Below are 13,521 nucleotides of genomic sequence, written 5' to 3' on the forward strand. Positions count from 1 at the left end.
GATCACGCCTCTGATGGTCTGATTGGTTGAAGGACTGTCAAATTGCATACAGAGTCATTTGAATTATGCTTCTTGATCACGCCTCTTGTACAGTAGAAAATACAGAGCAGATTCCCCAGCCCAATGTTCAATTTTAAATGTTAAAATGGTCTGGTGTTAGCCTAGCCTAGAAATCTAGACGCACCCTAGCGGCAGAAAATTTAATTTGCCCGCGAGTGTCGTCTAGCAACTCTCAATACCCTTCTGAGCTGTATTCGCCTAACTCTTGCCGGGCCAATCACATCGTGTATAGAGTCGGTGGGCTGGGCCATAATGACAAAGGCCGAGTTGCGTTTACATGCTTCTAGTAAACACAGAAACAGGGAAGATGTGTTCGGAGTTTTGCTGACCGGATACGGCGAATGTTTAATCTATCAACAAGCTCTGTTTCACCTTCGTTGCTCTGGTTGGTTGTAGCGTGTAGTGTGGTTATCCCGCCCCTCGGATTGAGCCCTGTCTATGGTGAGTTTCCAGACCAAACATCTTGATGTGGGTCTGGCTTGTCAGGCTAATGAGAGCCCACATTTCTAAAAAAAAAAATCTTAGAATTTGCTTACTATAGGAGCTACTCTTTGCAGGCCCTGGAATTCATTGGTCTTTTTTTAATATATTTTTCAATCGCCATCACTTGGTTTGAGTTCCTGGATCTAATTGAAGCTGATTCTTACTTTGAACAAAGACAGATCCAAAAAGAAAGACTAAACAGAGCTAAAAGATCCATGGGGATATGTTACAATGTCCCAGTTAGCTGGGCATTCCAAAAGTACCAAGACATTTTTTGCACCAGTATATTCTACCCTGTAGTGGACAATATGCTAAGTGAGGTAAACAGATGATTCTCAAAACCAAACTGTGAAATTATGATGGAAATCCAAGCTCTGAACCCCACTAGTGAAACATTTTGCCAGGAGGAATAACTTAATTTCCATTTGCCTCTATCTAGTCATGCAACATAGACATAAACATCACTAAATTAAAATACTTCTGGAGAGAAAAGTGCTAGCTGGCACACTATCTAGTGATCTAGTGTTATAGATCTAGTGTACACGATCTAGTGTTATAGATCTGACTGTGCTAGTTGAGCCATTTAAAGAGGAATTCCACAAGCTCTTTAGATTGTGCAAGTTGCTGTTGCAAGTAGTTGTAAGTAGTTGTGTTTAGATTGTGCAAGTAGTTCCCATTCAGTCAGTCACGTTCGACTATGCATCTGACTGATGTCATGGGGTCTCACCTGGGAGCCCTTACACCTCCAAGTGGCAAATAAAGTAGCCAATGATCCACTTTTCTCTTTAAAGAAACAGGGCTCTGTAATGCATGGATTGAGAGGCCTCTTTAAAAAGACACTTGCTTGCCCTTTTAGGAAATTTGCTCTTACATGCCGAACACAGTCCTTGTGCAGAGTTCACAGTCCTTTCAGAATACAAATGTATACACCCTCACACCAGCAGGAGAGATTCAATTAAATCAATTAAAATAGCTGATTCTCTTAACAGGAATTCACTTCCTTTTAGGATGACTGGAATGAGCAATCGCTGTTCACTTCGCTGTTCACAACTATTGTTCATAACCGCTCTGCTCAGAAAAATATGAATGAAGTGAGTAATGCCATTCATATTAATACCCGTATGTATGGGTGGGTTTGCCTGACAAGCCAGACCCACATCAAGATGTTTGGTCTGGAAACTCACCATTGACAGGGCTCAATCCGAGGGGAGGGGCAAACGGTTGTCTTTCAAACTCCCTCTGCACGGCGTGCATGCAATTGGATATTACTACAACCAACCAGAGCAACGAAGGTGAAGCAGAGCTTGTTGACAGATTAAACTTTCGACGTATCCGGTTGGCAAAACTCAGAACAAATCTTCCCTTCTTAAGAATGACTTCAGTGCCGTTCTTTGTGATTTTCTCAGAGAAAAGCTTAACTCTAAGTCGCGGTCAAAGCTGATTCGAAAGACCGCCGTTCGCCAGTTTCTGTGTTTACTAGAAGCACGCACATGTGCAACTCGGCTGTCATTATATTAAGCCCCGCCCACCGACTCTATACACGATGTGATTGGCCCGACCAGAGTTTGGCATTTACAGCTCAGAAGTGAATTGAGAGTTGCTAGACGACACTCGCGTCAAATTAGGCTTGCTGTCGCTAGGGTGCATCTAGATTTCTAGGCTATGGGTGGGTGTGACTCAGCATGCAAATCTCACTAGCCAATGTTCATTGGCTTCTTTAGTTACCAGTTGGAGGGGACTTGGCTCCCAGACAGTATTCCCAGACCCTATGACATCAGTCCCATATAACGTATCTGTTCCCTCCTTCAGGTAATGGGGCTACACTGGTAACCTAGACATTTGTACCAGAGGTAATAGTTTAATGGATTTTGGAAACAGCTTGTAAGTTTGATGAAGGGTAATTATTTGCACTTGAAATAAAATTTACTTCAGTACATCACAGACATGATTCCCTGGTTCTTGAAAAAAAAGCATTCCGGCAATCCGATGGACGAATCTGGTTTTGGTGGTTGCCAGGAGAACAGTCTTGCCTGACTGCATTGTGCAAAGTGTAAAGTTTTCAGGGATTGGGCGTGGCCCCTTAATTCCAATGAAAGGAACTCTTAATGCTTCAGCATACCAATACATTTTAGACAATTTCATGCTCCCAACTTTAAGGGAACAGTTTTGGGATGGCCCCTTCCTGTTCCAACATGACTGTGCACCAGTGCACATAGGAAGGTCTATAAATACATGGATGAGTGAGTTTGGTGTGGAGGAAATTAACTGACCTGCACAGAGTCCTGACCTCAAACAGACAGAACACCTTTGGGATAAATTAGAGTGCAGACTGCGATCCAGGCCTTCTCATCCAACATCTGTGCCTGACCTCACAAATGCGCTTCTAGAAGAATGGTAAAAAATTCCCATAAACACACTCCTAAACCTTGTGGAAAGCCTTCCCAGAACTTAACCCTATGGATTAAGAATTGGGTGTCATTAAAGTTAATGTGCATGTAAAAGCAGGTCTCCCAAAACTTTTGGCAATATGCATTGTGGTTTCAAAGTGAATTTCGTAAGTTTTATTTGAACAAATAGTTTTGCTCCGAGACTCAAAAGGTTGGAGATCCAAACACTTTTATTAGAGGGACAATCAAGACACGTAATCCAAAATGCAGGCAACAGGTCAATAAACAGGCAGGAAGTCCAAACAAACAAACACAAAACAAGGCAGGGTACACCGGCAAAAGAGTAATCCATGGAACAGGCACGTACTCCAAAACCAAGAGACTAGAAACCAGGAAAACGCTCAGAGATGCAGTGTAACTAGGACAAAACCTCAGATTGAACGACAGAGTGACCATGGTAGATAGGGGTGTAACGGTTCACAAAATTCACGGTACGGTTCGATACGATACACTGGTGTCACGGTTCGGTTCGGTACGGTTCGGTATGTTTTAGATACAGCAAAAAGAAAAAATTGGCAGAAATTACCTTTTTTTTATTTATTTTTTTATTAAAACTAACAAAGTATGATTTTTTGTTGTTGTATGATTTTACCCATCTTCTATGTAGTTACAGGAATAAGACATTAGCTCTTTACATTAGCATGTGCGTTGCGTGTGCGTTGCAGGAGCCCCACACCCTGTAGTGCTTTACATATGCTGCGTTTGCAGTCCGCAACTGATCAGCTGTTGCATACCACAAACACAGCATTGATTCATTATTTTTTATTTAAAATCCAAAAGTTTTTACTGAACATGCCTCGTCAGAATTCATATTCTCTTTGTTTACTCTTTAATAGAAGTCAGGTTACGTAGCCTACTACATTTAAACATCATTTTATTAAATTCATTTATTCATATTTATATACTTTAGATTTAGCTCACACAAGTGGCAAAACATTTAAACATAGTTTATAGCCTTAAATCACAAAAATTTTAAATTAGAAACTTACAATAGTCTATTCAAAAACAGCCAACTCTCGTCTTTTCTTTCGTTTTTACACCCTTTTAAAAGAAATCCTGCAGGTCAAAAAGAACTTTGCTTTTCACCTCCAAGAAAGTACGAGTGCTCTCCATTATGGCACATTTTTTTTAACCTAAATGCCAGGTATGGTGTCGTTTTGTTGCTTTACTTGAGAAAAAAAGCCATGTGTTGACTTTGAAACAAGAGTATATTTTAAATGAGATGCATCTGTGGTGAAATTACTAGATTTTCGTGTCAGTACATGTTTATTTTAATGCGAACAATGTTCTACCACTTTAATGCATTAACGCAGCGCAGCAAAAAATAGACTCGGTACGAAAACGATCCGTGCACTGCTGCAGACGCAACGCTCCTGGAACAGACTGACGGACAGCACCCGCGTGCAGTTTGAAAGCTGTCATCCGTTAACATGGGTACGGGAAAAAATACGCACCGCACACGCACTGCAGACGGAGTATGTGTGAAACGGGCGTTAGGTCTCATATCCGCGGCTATAAATGGACCACTCGCCGCGGCGATGTCTTTTGACATTTGAATAAGTTGGAAATGTCTGTCTAAATGCTGCGGGGATAGTTTGTGGGATAGTTTGTGGCTGTTTCTCCTTTTTATCGTCTTGTTGTCGGCGTAAAGACAACAAGATCGTCTTGTTGTCGGCTTTGATTGACATGACATGAATTATTCCCGCTGCTGTACCATCAGCAAATGCGACATACCGTTGTTTTTTAATCCATCACTCTTGCCAACACCATCATAGCTTACCAAGAATCCAAAGTTCACCCAAACACCAGACCTGTTGGTTATTGGAGGATCTTCTATTTCTGGTTTGTTAAACGCAATTGCCATTTTGCCACGAGCATTCAGCGCGTAGCCTACTGAGTAAGCGAGCACCTGACCGAGCAGCCTAAAACATATTTGGTGTTTTCTTTTTTTCTTTCACTTCGGCGGTGTCAGGGGCATTGCCTGTTATGTCGTTTTGGTTATTGGGCTACCTTGTTGAACGCATATTATTATATTTCACACACTTTTTTATTTTCCAAATCTAATTAATTATAGTCCAAGAACCGTTCGGTACATAATGCGTACCGCGTACCGAACCGAAAGCCTCGTACCGAACGGTTCAATACGAATACGCGTATCGTTACACCCCTAATGCTAGATATATGCAGAGTTAATGAGGAAGATGAGACACGGGTGTAAACAATCATGGATGATTAGTCTGGGCAAAAGATTATGGGGAATGGAGTCCGTGATGGTGTGACAATGGTCTGAGTTGGAGTGTCAATGGTGGCAATCAATGTGGTTTGGAGACAATGAGGGTGAGTAAAATTATGACAGTTTTCAGTTATTTGGTAAACTTTAAAATGTCATCTATATGTACATTATACATCATTGTGATTTGGGCACCTACAATACTTAGTTAAAGTATTTCACAGTTGGATGAATGCCTTGTTTGTTTGCATAATGATGTTTTCTGTGTCACCCCTGCGTGGCCACCCCTATGAAAAATTCCTGGCTCTGCCATTGTGAGGTTGAGTAACACAAAACTAACACAAAATGCACTGTCCTAATCTTCACGCAAAGGTGTGTTAAAAAAAAACAGTTTTTTTAAGAGTCATTTTTAAGTGTGTGAGAAAATCAACTTGTCTATTTGCATTTATATTTAATCCTAATATTAAATCCCTTGTCTAACCCCGTTCTCTAATTTTTATTTCTTTGTTATAAAGGCCTGATCATTACGCTGTCCATGGTGCTAGCCAGGGGGCTGAGAGAATGATGAAGACTGAATGCTGTTTCTCTTTAATGATTATAAAATTGCTCTGGTTAAAGAGATAGAATACATGGTGGATATAATCTTGTTTTTGTTTATAAATACAATATTTGTGTAAATAAATTGTGTGTTTTTTTTTTTTCTCTCACCATTCTGTCACCTGATAGAGTTTGGGTTCCTTGCCACTGTCGCTGACTCTGGCTTGCTTAGTCAGGGACAGTTAATAATATTCAACACTAAGTGAGTAAAATGATAAACTAAGTATATGCCTCCATTGACACCATTGTATGAGAACTGGGCTGGATGACGACATCATTGTTTTCTCCAGAGCTGCAATGTAGATAAATTAACAAAATTATTAACTAATTATTTTTACAATGTAAATGAATCAACACTGAACTTGACAATAACAATATTTCTTCCAGAGCTGCAATACAACCGCCACAATTTTTTAGCAATTTTTTAATTTTAATTTTCCTGTTATCGCTGTAAAGCTGCTTTGAAACAACTGTATTGCAAAAAGCGCTATATAAATAAAGGTGACTTGACTATTGATTGAACGGTCCAGGAAAATGTCAGTGAGAGTGATTTCATGCCTCTTTGGGATGGAACCACGAGGCGTCGCTCACTCGCAGAACACAAGCTTCTGGAGGGTGTGTAAGTCTGAGCAAGCGAGTGTAGGTATATTGGAGCAGAGCCAGTGGTTGTATTGTAGGCGAGAACTAGTGCCTTGAATTTGATGCGAGCAGCCATTGGCAACCAGTGCATTCTGATGAAGAGAGGCGTAACATGAGCTCTCTTCGGCTCATTAAAGACCACTCTCGCCGCTGCATTCTGGATCAGCTGCAAGGGTTTGATAGTGCATGCTGGAAGCCCAGCCAGAAGAGCATTACAATAGTCCAGTCTGGAGAGAACAAGAGCTTGAACCAGAAGTTGTGCAGCCTGTTCTGATAGGAAGGGTCTTATCTTTCTAATGTTGTATAAAGCAAATCTGCAGGACCGGGCTGTTGCAGTAATGTGGTCAGTGAAGTTTAACTGGTCATCAATCACTCAACTCCAAGGTTCCTGGCTGTCCTGGATGGAGTTATGGTTGATGAACCAAGCTGAATAGAGAAATTTTGATGAAGTGCTGGGTTGGTTGAGAAAACAAGTAATTCTGTCTTTGCAAGATTGAGTTGAAGGTGATGCTCCTTCATCCAGTCAGAAATGTCTGTCAGACAGGCAGCGATACGAACACTGACTGTAGGATCATCTGGTTGAAATGAGAAGTAGAGTTGAGTGTCATCAGCATAGCAGTGATAGGAGAAGCCGTGTTTCTGAATGACAGAGCCTAATGATGACATGTAGATGGAGAAGAGAAATGGTCCAAGCACTGAGCCCTGGGGAACCCCAGTAGCTAGATGATGTGACTTAGACATTTCACCTCTCCATGACACCCTGTAGGACCTACCAGAGAGGTAAGACCTGAACCACTGGAGAGCAGTTCCTGAGATCCCCATCGTCTTAAGTGTTGACAGGAGGATCTGGTGGTTAACTGTGTCAAAAGCAGCAGACAGATCCAGCAGGATGAGCACTGAAGATTTGGAAGCTGCTTTTGCCAGTCTCAGTGCCTCAGTTACCACGAGCAAGGCAGTCTCAGTCGAATGGCCGCTTTTGAAGGCAGATTGGTTGTTGTCCAGGAGGTTGTTCTGTTAAAGAAACACAGAGAGTTGATTGAACACAACTCGCTCAAGTGTCTTTGCAATGAAAGGCAGAAGGGAAACCGGTCTGTAGTTTTCTATATGTGCTGGATTTAGAGAGGGTTTTTTAAGCAGTAGGGTTACCCGAGCCTGCTTAAATGCTGTGGGAAAGGTTCCCGTGTGAAGAGAAGTGTTGACAATGTGAGTGAGTGCAGGAGTGATTGAAGAAGAAATGGCCTGAAGGAGGTGAGTGGGTATAGGATCAAGTGGGCAGGTAGTAGGGTGATTGGAAAGGATGAGTTTAGAAATATCTGCCTCGGAGAGCGGAGAGAAGGATGGAAGCGTGTTCATGTTAGTTGTTGTGATGTGCGTGTCAGTTTGTGGTGAGGAGAACTGGTTGCTGATGAGAGATGTTTTGTTTGTGAAAAATGATGCAAAGTCATCAGCTGTAAGAGTTGATGAAGGAGGGGGAGGAGGAGGACAAAGGAGAGAGGAGAATGTTTTAAAGAGTGTGCGAGAGTCAGAGCAATTGTTGATTTTGTTGTGGTAGTATGTTGTTTTAGCAGTGGTGACATTTGTAGAGAAAGAAGAGAGAAGAGACTGATACAAGGCAAGGTCAGTATAGTTTGTAGATTTCCGCCATTTCCTCTCTGCCGCCCTGAGTCCAGAGCAATGTTCACGGAGAACATCAGACAGCCAGGGGGCTGATGGGGTGGGGTGGGCTGGTCTGGATGAAAGGGGGCAAAAACTGTCTAAGGAGGATGTTAGAGTGGAGCAAAGAGTGTCAGTAGCACTGTTAGTGTCCAATGCTGAGAACTGAGCAGGTGGAGGGAGTGAAGAAGAAACCATAGTGGATAGGCGAGAGGGAGAGAGTGAGCGTAGATTACGCCGAAAGCTAATCTGTGTAGGAGTGCGTGTTGTATCAGTATGAGGTTAAGAGTGATGAGAAAGTGGTCTGAGGTGTGTAATGGAGTTACTAAAGTGTTGTCTGTGGAGCAGTTGCGTGTGTAGACGAGGTCTAATTGGTTACCTGATTTGTGAGTAGCCGTAGTAGATACTAACTTAAGGTCAAATGAAGTCAGTAGAGTGCTGAAGTCTGTGGCCAGGTGCTTATCCAGATGGATGTTGAAGTCACCAAGCAGAATCAGAGGAGTGCCATCCTCAGGGAAGCTAGAAAGTAACACATCCAACTCCTCCACAAAGTTACCAAGATGACCTGGAGGACGATAGACCACTACCACATGGATTTTAACAGGGTGAGCAATAGTGATTGAGTGTTATTTAAATGAACTGGCCAATAGAGATGGTAATGGATCAAATTTCCAATCATTTGAGATAAGCAAACCAGTACCCTCACCCCTCCCAATAGGCCGAGGAGTGTGTGAAAAAGTTACATTGGTTGAGAGGGCTGCAGGAGTGGCAGTGTCCTCTGGTTTGATCCAGGTCTCAGTTAGGGCCATGAGGCTGAGCTGAGATTGAGTCCCAATAGATGAAATAAAGTCTGCTTTGTTAACAGCAGACTGGCAATTCCAGAGACCAATTGGAATAGAGAGTAAAGTAGCAGAGGATTTTTGTAGACTGCGCAAATTATTAGGATTGCGGCGTCTCGCACGTACAGAGCGTAATTTACGAGTGCTAGTAGTAATAGTTGGGATTTGAAAGCACATGGTGAATACAGATTAGAGAAAAGGCCGGATAGAAAACCGAACAAATAAGGAAAAGGAAAATAATACTCAAGTGCCTTGTCGGGGTCCTTGCTCGGGAGGAGTTGCACAGGGAAGAGTTGAAGTCTTTACACTCATTGGTCTTGCACAGGGAAGAGTTGAAGTCTTTACACTCGTCGGTCTTCACACAAGGAGGGCTTTACACTGCCGCTTCCGCTGCCACGGACTATTTACACTCACCTGGGTATCGTTATTGAAAGCAGCTGGGAACGCCCCCAACAAACGCTCACTCACAATGTGGCAATGACCACGCGATACATATTATGTTCACTCTGTCATTCATTGCAAAGTCTTGTTTCGCAAATCGGCCTTCCATGATCGCTCCTCAACCAGTGAGGGTTGAAACAGTCTTCAGGCAACATGACACTCGCAGCACTGGCCCCTGGGACAGAAAGGTTTCTTCCATATGACAATGGAACGAAGGCAACTGTGCATTACCCTGATCATACAGAACGGATTTCCCCTCAAAGAAAACCCAGTGGTTTTCAGCCACCAATGTAGGGGTCTCGTGTTGCAGGCCAAAAGGTATTATGTTGGATGCTGCTGCCATGAGCCTCAGCAGTGTCTGAAACTGTTTCACAGTGAGGCTGTGGCCTACCTTCATTTTAGAGACCATTGCCTGTATGGACCTGAAATGTGTGGGAGACCTGGTGTAAGAGCCAGGCCGAAAGGAAGAACCCAATATTGGTATGCTTCACCCCAGTGAACCTCAGGAACTTCTTGTGAGATGGAAGGATAGATACATGGAAGTATGTATCCATCCTTCCATCACCCCTGAAAGTAAACATCACAAACTTCCTGTGTGATGGAAGGATGGATATACATGGAAGTATGTGTCTTTTAGATCTATCGTGATGAACCAGTCCTTGAACTGACTCCCAATGACTGGAATTGTGAGCATTTTGAATCTGAATCTCCTTAGAGACAGATTCAAGTGCCTCAGATCTAAAACTAGACGCAACCCCCCAACCTTTCTGGGGAACTATGAAGTACCGGCTGTAGAACCTGGACTCCCTGTCTGGCGGAGGAATGGGCTCTATGGCCACCTTTATCAACATATGCCAACTTCCTGTTCCATAACCTGAATCCGCTCTGGACCACTGCAGTCCAGACCACCCCATTGAATCTCAGGGGAGGGTAACCAAACTGCAGTCTGTATTCCTTTTCTACAGTACGCAGGGCCCATGCGGATATATTTGGATATATACTGTCAGAGGTCTGGCCGAAGCTAGAACCTCTTACCAGAAGCCTTCTTCGCCTGAAGGACAGTCCTCAGATCGACCTTCAGCTCAGATGCCTTCTGGTGAGAGCAAAGCTTGGGAAGAGACACTCTTTCTGCAGCTAGCGGTGCAAATAGCTGGTAGATGACCGCGGCTGCTGAGGCTGACCACTTGAAGAAGCCTTCCCTAAAGTACCAGAGAGGAGGTACTGCTGTCTCCTTCTGGAACCTCTCGACGACAGCATTTACTGCACCGCCAAAAAGCTCAGAAGGTGATATTGTGGAGTCTAGGAGGAAATATTTCTCTCTCCTTCACCCTGACAAATTCAGCCACAAATGTCTCTCCACTATTACCAAACCAGCCATGGAGCAGCCAATAGCACAGGCTGTCTCCTTGGTGATGTGGAGAGGAGAGGAGAGTCGGTGGCTTTTTGCAGCTCTGTGATGTCATCTGGATCTGGAGCGGTCCCTTGCCCTCATCTATTTATTTAGCAAGGTGTGCAGGCCACTACCAGCCTTCACAGCTACCACGGCAGGGCTTGGTGGGCAGCACCGGGGCTTTTAGGGATGATGCTGCATCAGGAGAAAGGTAGCTTGTGAGGGCTTCTTCTACCCATGGCATCATCCCATAACCATATTCACACACGCCCAGAATGTTAACAAAATCTAACATGCTGTTGGACTGAATATGGTTTATTCCAAGACTTGCACAACTCCTTATGCAAGTCTAGAAAAAATGGTAAGGCCCTGCATGGAGTTTGAGGCTGAAGCATTTGTCCAAGATTGCATTTAGGCTGGACATCCTGCTTTTCCTTTAAAACCTCAACCAGCACCTCTTGAGCAGGTGAGTGAAGCACCAAGTCAGCCTCAACTTCACTCGCCTCAATGCTGAGCACATCTAATTCCCTCAGAATCAGATAGCTCTAACATCAGGTTCTCCACCCCATGGGAAGAAGCAGCAGCGCAATGAGGGAAGGAGAACATCTGAACTGTCAGACGAGGACTGAAAAGATTAATCAATCAACTTTTTTTATATAGTGCTTTTACAATCACGATTGTGTCAAAGCCTCACAGTGTCAAACAGGACAATATTGCAACAAAATTAGATTTGGCTGTACAGTCGTTATGGAGAAAATAGTGATGTTATCAGCTTATTTTAATTTATCATATAGCGACAATGTTGGCAGATCAGTATTATAGTTTATAGAATTAAATAAAACCTAATTCATACATTTTATTTGTATATTTAGTTAAATAACTGATCATCATTTTTGTGTCCCCAACTAAAGAAGCCAAGCCAAAGGCGACAGTGGCAAGGAACCAAAACTCCACAGTGGCACAGGTCCAACTGCGAACCACGTGATCGACGCAGACGCACTGCCTCAACAGATGTGGGACCCGAACCACGGGGCTCGCGAGCCGGGCTGCCCTGGTCAAAGACGGCCAGCCGAGAGCGCAGCCCTCTGAGCAGCAGCTTCTCGCACTCGTTACAGGCAGCCCCCTCGAGAGTATCCTATTTATGATGATATGACCACCACTTATGAAAAAATTTAATAAACCTGGCATCAGTCATGCTGTGTAGATAATTGATACTTGATGTGTTTTGGACTGGAACTTAGCACTTATCATAAAAGGTTTAAAACACATTGTATTCAATGTACATAATTAAACCAGTGGTTCTCAAAGTGTGGGGCACAGGTACTGCGGGACATTAAAAAAAAAAAAAAAAAACTGCCAAGTTAACTGACGTCGCATGGATGGATTGGTTTATAAAAGGCAAGAGAAAAGCAGTGGACAGACATGTCTCACAGACATCACAGGCAGGTGCTGGTCATTCAAAAGCAGAAAATATCAGGCATATCTTGTTCTCGGCTTCAGTGTTAATGTGGTTGGAGAGGAGGAGAGGCTGCGTTTACACCGAATGCGAATAGAGCGTCAAACTCTCGTCTATTGGATGCTTGAACATTTTGAATCCACTCGCACGTCCACAGCGAATTGAATGCGCGTATAAAACGAGGCTTTGAAGCAGAATAGACCCATGGTCAAGGCGCTCCAGGAGCTGCGTGTGGATGACGGCCGCTTTCAGCAGTACTTCCGCCTGTCTCGCGTTCAAGTTGGACTCGGGAGAACAAATTCCCAAAGTCGGGGGGACACAAGTCCGCTCTCACTCTATATATTTTGTATATTTTAGGCTACAATAAAACAAAATGTCATAAAACACCACTCTGCCTCTTTTCATTTAATTAACAAACATAAATAGCCACACAAATGTGGTTCAGGCAACACATATTGATTATCTTCGCTGCATATATTTATTACAAACGAAATATAAAACACAACCTTGCCTCTTTTCGTTTACATAAAAAAATATTAAACATTAATATGTGGTTCAGGCAATAAGTGTGCATATATATGATTATCACTATAATAAATTTAAATATGACATAAACATAACCCAGTCTCTTATGTTAAATATCAGTTTATGTGTGATCAATAATAGCCATTATAAAAGTAGGCCTATAAGTAAAACATTCTCTAACAAGGACAGTTAAAGTGTGCTGCATGCGCTTTATGCCTGATCAGTTTTAACAGCAACACAACTGTAATTTAAAAATGTTTCAAATGTTTAATTTCAATGAAAAAAGAAACAGTCTATTTTCAAAAAAAAATTTTGTGTTGTTGTGAAATTAAATTGATTTGAGGGGACGCCACATTTTTTCATAGGTTGAGCGTGACCAAAAAAGTTTGAGAAGCACTGAATTAAAGTAAATTATGGATGTACTTGGGACTTACAAAGGGGACCTTCTTAGGCCCCGATCAGAGAGAACATGTTTTTTGCAGAGAGATCTGCTTTTTTTTATTGTTTTTATTGGCAGTAAGCGTTCTGCACAATGTGTATGCACCCCCGGGCTACTTGTATTTTTGTGGGAGCGCTCTGAGCACCTAAAGTTAAAAAAAAGTTTTCCAGGCAGAAATAAAGCCTGACGTCATTTTTTTCCCCCATTGTCCAATCAAATGAATGGAAGCACAGAACCATTGTGGTGACGCTTACTTGATTACACTGAGAGAATAAAAAAAAATGCAGTACACTACTCTTTTCTAAATTTAAAAATGGCAAAT

Source organism: Pseudorasbora parva, chromosome 13 (assembly GCF_024679245.1).
Source record: "Pseudorasbora parva isolate DD20220531a chromosome 13, ASM2467924v1, whole genome shotgun sequence".
Taxonomy (NCBI): domain Eukaryota; kingdom Metazoa; phylum Chordata; class Actinopteri; order Cypriniformes; family Gobionidae; genus Pseudorasbora; species Pseudorasbora parva.